Consider the following 7,934-nt stretch of genomic DNA (forward strand, 5'->3'; position numbering starts at 1 on the left):
CTGACTAGACGATGTCAGATACCTACCACATAAGATAAAGCTCCACGTCGGGCGAAGTTACGTACTGGCATACTGAAACTCCTAGCGTGGGAAGCGTGTGTGTCTAAAACAACTCCAATCATGAAAACGCACCACTTTCCAGGATGTTGTGCACTCATAGATGGAACGAAGGTCCTTCTCTTCTGCTGTGACTTCGCAGGCCTACTCGACCTACCGATCACAGTATCCGACCCCTCCACACACTACCACTCGCTGGCTCGACGGCACTCCGAGTTCCCCTCGCACTTCGCCTACACTACCCCAATCCTCGCGCTGTAGCACCACTTGCCTGTGAGACACATAACCTCCCCCCTCCTCATCCACATGGACGTCTCCTTCCCACCGATCGGCGCTACCAATCCAACATAACGCGGCCCACCCACACACCACGAGCAGTCATCAAATCCTTGACCCTAGGATATCTTCACTGTGAAGTAATAGCTGACGTATATAACTGATGTCATACACAACAAGCCACAAACGCTAAAGAAAGCTCTCTCTGAAGTAAAAGTAACTAGTCGTCTGAAAGTGACAAACTCAACCACCTACGAATAGCATGGACCCATCGAATGTGAATGGGATTGCACACTACAAGCATACAACCACCTCGCATCGACCGCTGACTGCGCCACGCTCCCCAGCGGATTCACTCCTCACTAACCACCTACTCATATCATCCCCTTCCCACTCCGTCGTCATCCCTGACCGCTGCCACTCGAATACAGTCCTCTAATAGAGACAACGCAGGCCTGGCCACCGACCCGAACTGATCAGCACAGCTCCACATTCCCTCACCCTTAACTCACCACCCGTCAGGCCACACCCTCTTCCTTTCCAACACTTCAAAGCTGAGCATCGTCACCACTTCGTCTGATCTCCAGACTGCGCAATACGATGCCCTCGAGATCAACAGGAGGGTCCGCTCTAAGTGCGGAAGACGCTATACGTACCAGAAAGAATAGCACTTCGACATCGCCGGTACGTCCACCCTCAGATACAATCACAAAGAATCTACAAAGCAATGAAACCGTCCATCTCCCATCTCCTTCATGCTCCATGTCTGGCATCGCTGATCGCTCATATCGTCCTTCGCTTCGAGCTAACCAGCAGTCGCCCCGAAAACGGTTAAAGGGAAAGCAGACAGCGCACGCCCTAATGCATCGAGCGTCAATCCGCGGCACACCTCCCATTTAGCACAACTCCCCTAGCAGTAACTCGCCATGCGACAAAAATAGAATCATCCACACCAGCACATATCTCTCGCCGAACTCTACCATAACCCGAGAGCATATCCTAGTCTCAGGCATCCCACCTGTATAAAATAGTCACCTACAAGCTGGCGGGGCACACACTGACATCGCCGACATCTCCACACCCTGCCGGTCGCAACAAGACCCAGCTTGGACAACGCCAGTCCGCCCTTCTCCAGGGGACCTCGCGTCCAGAATGGCGCGGCCATCGCGACCTCCTGAACGAGATTCCACACAACAAGCCTCGCTGGCCTGCCTCGTGCGCTGATCTCTCTTCAGACACCAAGCTACCAACTCGGCTTACACTCTCCATGATATACGCGACCTCTCCGCCCCAGCGCTCAGACACACACCGGCACACCAATATACCAGCAGGTCATGAGAGAAACTCCCGGCGTCTCCATATCACATCCCATATCCCCAGAACTCGCGCCCGCTCTGCTGCCTGCGCTAAACCCTGCAAATACATGACCACCTAGAGACCCTGTATCCTGATCTCTGGACGAGCGGCACCACTCTCTCATCAGACACGGCAACCCCAGAAACCTAGAACCAAACCATCAGCGTTGGTGCTCGCGATGACCTCTTGTAATTATCTCCAATACTCTCTTCACGTCTTTATTTCACCTCACTCAGATACACTTACACACCCACCCGCCGCCTGGCCTGCGGTTACCTATGCCTCAAGCACCAAAGCGAGTCACTATATGCAGCCTCCTCCACTCCGCAAGGAACACGCTTTCAATTCCTCTGACTCAGAACACTCCCATAGAATCAGCCGCTCTCCTCGCTCTACCTCCATGCGGCTGATCTATCTCGCGGCCACTCACACGTTTCAGTCAATCTCGACTCTCCTTCGATATCCAGCCCCCCCATCATCCTATAGGAAACCTTAACCACAGCACAATAAAGTCACCCATACCTAAACCTGTTCCGCCTACCTCACATGACCGACTTGGATGAGAAAGGTGCTCTTCTGTCCACACGTGACCCCGGGTTACCTAAACGCACATCGCTCACCGTAGTAAACCACCCACGTCCGGCTGTTAGGAATTTGGGTCCTCCGGCTAGTAGTATGCACCAAGACTCCAAGCGCTATCAAGCAATATTAAGCAAACTCCCGTCGTCTTACACCACATGAAATATAACTAACGCGCCTCTCGCCGCTGCAGCGCACCCCTTCACATACTCCCGCGCACCTTGGGTGCGAATGCCTTAGGTCCTCTCTCACCACCGCCAGTCGGTCTCATCGCACCCTCTCCTCTCATACCGTCGGTAGTTGTCTCCTACTCACACACAAAACAACAGAGACATGCCGAAGTCCTCGTCACTGCCGCCGCCCAACACAAAACCATGGGATCCTCTTCACTCTCCACGCAGGTCCAGCGTTCACTCGCGAGCAACCCTCTCCTGTCTACATCATAACATACATGTGCCGTATCGTAACCATTCTCACTCTCCTGCCTCGCCTCGCCCTCCACTACATCCACAGCCCTTGTTAGCCGCACTCCGCCGAGCCGAGCTAGCACTGCTCCTGATCAGTCTCCACTATTGCGCTCGATACCCACCTGCAGACCGCCACAAGGTCCCTCAACGCTATACACACCGGACACAGCCATCATAGCCAGTCCACACAAGACGTGCACTCGCACACCGTCATTAGACATTGCAGAAGATGGTGTTGGAAAAAGCCACCCTACAGATACCCGAAGAACACGAAGCTCCCTCCCCGCCCGTTCGGCTCACACCATAACACCCACCTCCCCGATGCGCACTATTAAACATCCACTATTCTTTTTGGTGAAATTTCTAGCACTTTCCCTCTTCCCTTTCGGCCGTCAACCAAGGCACACCACCTTCATTCCTATAACCCTACCATCACAGGGTACATATTCTGACAATTCTTCGAGATCTCACCTCACTACTGAATATCTCCCACGATCACTCTTACTCTAGCAATCGCAGCACTAGAAACCAATACTCCACAGCATTAGCGACTCTATATAGAAGCTCGTTTCCCATATGGATGCACAGCTCCCCGGACTTGTTCTAACAATGACACCATAGAGTACACCTCAGACCGACAGTAAGGCCAAAACCCGGGCGGTCGAAAAGCTATGATAGTGCTCTCTAGCACAAGCAAATCACCGCGTTCCATGTTGCAGCCGCAGGAGACTATATTATCATCCCTCGGGCTAGTATTACCCTCACCTGGGTATGTGCAGAGGAAAATAAAAAGAGGGATGTGAGAAATTCAATCAGCACAAACTTTTCTAGGCTGGTGCCTGTGATGGAAGGTCCCACCAAGCTGCAGGCTCAGGCATGGGCTGGGGTTTAAACAAACCATCTCATGAGTAAACCATCTCATGGGACTCTGGTTTGGTGCCGTGCCAATGACTGCATTGTACAATCTTCTATTTGCACCACTGCACCACGACTTTGTCCTGCAATCCTGCAACATGCTGACCAGTCCCATGGAGAAGCAGCTGCTTGGCCAAGCTCTGGTGCACCTGCAGGTGGGTGTGAGCATGGCTGTGCCCCAGGCTGAGGGATTTTAGGTTGGGTTCTGGATGGATATCTCAGGTATGGAGCGCTGTAGCTGTGAGTTATTTCAGCTTTACTGCTAGTTAGCTAATGAGGCTCCTGACTAAATCATTAGCTCTGTCTGCTCCCTGTTAACCTTTCCTCCTGGTCTCATCAAGAGATATGAGGAAACATGCATCATACAGAAGGGGATAGGTCTATCTTTTTATTCTTTGATTTACTGAGGTACTACCCTGCAACGCTTTCTGGGACGTAGCTCTTCCCCACTATAACCCTCCTGTCTCTGGCAATATTACAGCTGGGGAAAAATTTATCTCACTTAGTGGGGGAAAAGGGTGGCCTAGGGAGGAAGGGAGGGAAGGACTTGCTGATTCCAGCCCTAGGATTAGATTTCTTCAAGCAGGAGAGAGTTGATAGATGGGAGGTTTAGAGGGGATCCGCTGGGAGCGGCGCAGTCAGCTCTGCGGTGTGCTTTGTGCAATCCCAGCACATTCTGCAGCTCGTGTGTGGTTTGACTCACATTTAATTTACTTCAGAGGAGCTTTTCTTTGCGTTTGGGCTTGTTGTGTAGTGACATCAGATATACCTGCATGCACACAGTGATGAGCAAGGGGAAAGATTCTCTCTGTGGCCCCGTTTTCCCTCTGGAGTATCCATGGGGATGAGAGAGTTGCACAAGGCAAGGCTACACCAGTAGCAAGGCAGGGAACTGACTCTCCAAAGTGTTTGTTTAATACTTCTGCAACCTGCTAGAGCAAGAAAGGACTCTCCAACTTAGTAAATCCTTTAGGATCTTGGAGTTGTTTTACACATTCCACTTGGATTTGTCTCAACTAACTTCCAAAGGCTTTTCTTGTGGCACATCTCTCAGTCATATTCCCACAGAAGGGAATATGTTTAAGACTGGCTGCTTCAATGGTCAAGCTGTGGTCAGATGCTTGAGACAAGCCAAAGAATTCACTGTCATCACTCTGCACATCTCATTTCAAATACAGAATCACAGAATCATAGAATTGTTAGGCTTGGAAGGGACCTCAAGGCTCATCCAGTTCCAACCCCCTGCCATGGGCAGGGACACCTCACACCACAGCAGGTTGCTCACAGCCACATCCAGCCTGGCTGCAAAAACCTCCAGGGATGAGGCTTCCACCACCTCCCTGGGCAACCTCTGCCAGTGTCTCACCACCCTCATGGGGAAGAATTTCTTCCTAACATCCAATCTGAATCTACCCATTTCTAGTTTTGCTCCCTTCCCCCTAGTCCTATCTTTACCTGACACCCTAAAAAGTCCCTCCTGCTGGGAGCAGGAAAGGACTCTCCAACTTACTAAATCCTTCAGGATCTTGGACTTGTTTTACAGTTTTTCCTTGGGTTTTTCTGTCCTGTGGATGTGGTGAGCAGCTCAGCTTTTCCTAACTGTCCTGCTAGGAGAGGAAAGCTAAAAGGGATGCCCCAGTGCACTGCTAAACAACCTGCTCCCAAATCTGTCCTAACTTAGAAGTATCACTTTGGGCTTGGCCTGACTCTGGGGTCAGCTGTGTGGCCAGAGGGTCTTCACCCACACTTAGCAGAGTCAAGCTTTTGAGTTGCAATCACCTGATTTATTACTTGGTGAAAGAAAGAAAGAAGGAAGAAAGAAAGAAGAGAAAGAAGAAGAAAGAAAGAAAGAAAGAAAGAAAGAAAAGAAGAAAGAAGGAAAAGAAGAGAAGAAAGAAGGAAAGAAAAGAAAAAGAAGGAAAGAAAAGAAAGAAGAAAAGAAGGAAAGGAAAGAAGAGAAAGAAGGAAAGAAAGGAAAGAAGAAAGGAAAGAAAAGAAAGAAGGAAAAGAAGGAAAGAAAGAAGAAAGAAAGAGAAGAAAGAGAAAGAAAGAAAGAAAGAAAGAAGGAAAGAGAAAAAGAAAAGAAAGAAAGAAAGAAAGAAGGAAAGAAAGAAGAAAGAAAGAAAGAAAGGAAAGAAAGGAAAGAAGAAAGAAAGAAAGAAAGAAAGAAAGAAAGAAGAAAGAAAGAAAGAAAGAAAGAAAGAAAGAAAGAAAGAAAGAAAGAAAGAAAAGAAAAAGAAAGAAAAAAGAAAGAAAGAAAGAAAAGAAAGAAAGAAGAAGAAAAAGAGAAAAAAAAAAAAGAAAGAAGAAAAAAGAAAAGAAAAAAGAAAAGAAAAGAAAAAGAAAAAGAAAAGAAAGAAAAAAAAGAAGAAAAGAAAAGAAAAAAGAAAAAGAAAAAGAAAAAAAAAAAGAAAAAAGAAAAAGAAAGAAAAGAAAAAAAAGAAAGAAAAGAAAGAAAAAAGAAAAGAAGAAAGAAAAGAAAAGAAAAAGAAAAAAAAGAAAAAAGAAAAAGAAAAAAAAAAAAAGAAAGAAAAGAAAAGAAAAAGAAAAGAAAGAAAAGAAAGAAAAAGAAAAAAGAAAAAAAAGAAAAGAAAGAAAAAAAGAAAAGAAAAAAAAAGAAAAAGAAAAAAAAGAAAAAGAAAGAAAAGAAAAGAAAAAAAAAAGAAAAAGAAAAAAAAAAAGAAAGAAAAAGAAAAAAGAAAGAAAAGAAAAAAAAAAAGAAAGAAAAGAAAAAAGAAAAAAGAAAAAAAAAAAAAAGAAAAAAGAAGAAAAGAAAAGAAAAAAAGAAAAGAAAAAAGAAAAAAAGGAAAGAAAGAAAAAAAGAAAAAGAAAAGAAAAAAGAAAAAGAAAAGAGAAAAAAAAAAAGAAAGAAAAAGAAAAGAAAGGAAAAAAAAGAAAAGAAGAAAAAGAAAGAAAAAGAGAGAAAGGAAAAGAAAAGAAAGAAAAAGAAAAAAAAACAAAAGAAAAAAAGAAAGAAGAAAAGAAAAGAAAGAGAAAAAAGAAAAAAGAAAGAAAAGAAAGAAGAAAGAAAAAGAAAGAAAAGAAAGAAAGAAAAAGAAGAAGAAAAAAGAAAAGAAAAAGAAGAAGAAAAGAAAAGAAGAAAAGAAAAAGAAAGAAAAAAGAAAAGAAAGAAAAGAAAAGAAAAGAAGAAAAAAGAAAAAGAAGAAAAGAGAAAAAAAAGAAAGAAAAGAAAAAAAAGGAAAGAAAAGAAAGAGAAAGAAAAGAAAGAAAAAGAAAGAAAAAAGAAAAAAAAGAAAAAAAAGAAAGAAAAGAAAAAGAAAGAAAAGAAAAAAAGAAAGAAAAAGAAAAAAAAGAAAAAAAGAAAAGAAAAAGAAGAAAAGAAAAAGAAAAGAAGAAAAAAAAAAGAAAAAGAAAAAAGAGAAGAAAGAAAAAAAGAAAAAAGGAAAAAAAGAAAGAGAAAAAAAAGAAAAGAAGAAAAGAAAGAAAAAGAAAGGAAAAAAGAAAAAAGAAAAAAGAAAGAAAAGAAGAAAGAAAAGAAAAAGAAAAAAGAAGGAAAAGAAAGAAAAAAAGAAAAAAAAGAAGAAAAGAAAAAAAGAAGAAAGAAAGAAAAGAAAAGAGAAAAAGGAAAAAGAAGAGAGAAAGAAAAAGAAAGAAAGAAAAGAAAAAGAAAAAAAAAAGAAAGAAAGAAAAAAAGAAAGAAAAAGAAAAGAAAAGAAAGAGAAAGAAAAAAGAAAAGAAAAAGAAAAAAGAAAAAAAGAGAAAAAGGAAGAAAAGAAAGAAAAGAAGGAAAAGAAAGAAAGAAGAAAAAGAAAAAGAAAGAAAGAAAGAAAAGAAAAGAAAAAGAAAAGAAAAAAGAAAAAAAGGAAAAAAGAAAAAAAGGAAAAAAAGGAAAAAGAGGGGAAAAGGAGGGAAAGAAAAAAGAAGAAAGGGAAAAGAAAAACAAAAGAAGAAAGAGAAAGAAAGAAAAAAAGAAGGAAAAAAAGAAAAAGAAAGAAAAGAAAGGGAAAAGAAGAAAAGGAAAGAAGAAAAAAAGAAAAGAAAAGAAGAAGAGAAAAGAAGAAAAGGAGAAAGGAAGAAAGAAAAGAAAGAAAAGAAAAGGAAAGAAGAGGAAAGAAAAGAAAGAAGAAAGGAAGAAAGGAAGGAAAGAAGAAAAGAAAGGAAGGAGAAAGAAGAAAAAAAGGAAAAAGAAAGAAGGGAAAAGGAGAAGAAACAAGAGAGAAAAGAAAAGAAAAAAAGAAGGGAAAAGAAAAAGACCTTAGTTACTATATATGTATATTATACTGAAAGTAAGAAGAAAAGGGAATAGAAGAAAGATAAAAAGGT

Source organism: Indicator indicator, chromosome 29, assembly GCF_027791375.1.
Source record: "Indicator indicator isolate 239-I01 chromosome 29, UM_Iind_1.1, whole genome shotgun sequence".
Classification (NCBI taxonomy): Eukaryota; Metazoa; Chordata; class Aves; order Piciformes; family Indicatoridae; genus Indicator; species Indicator indicator.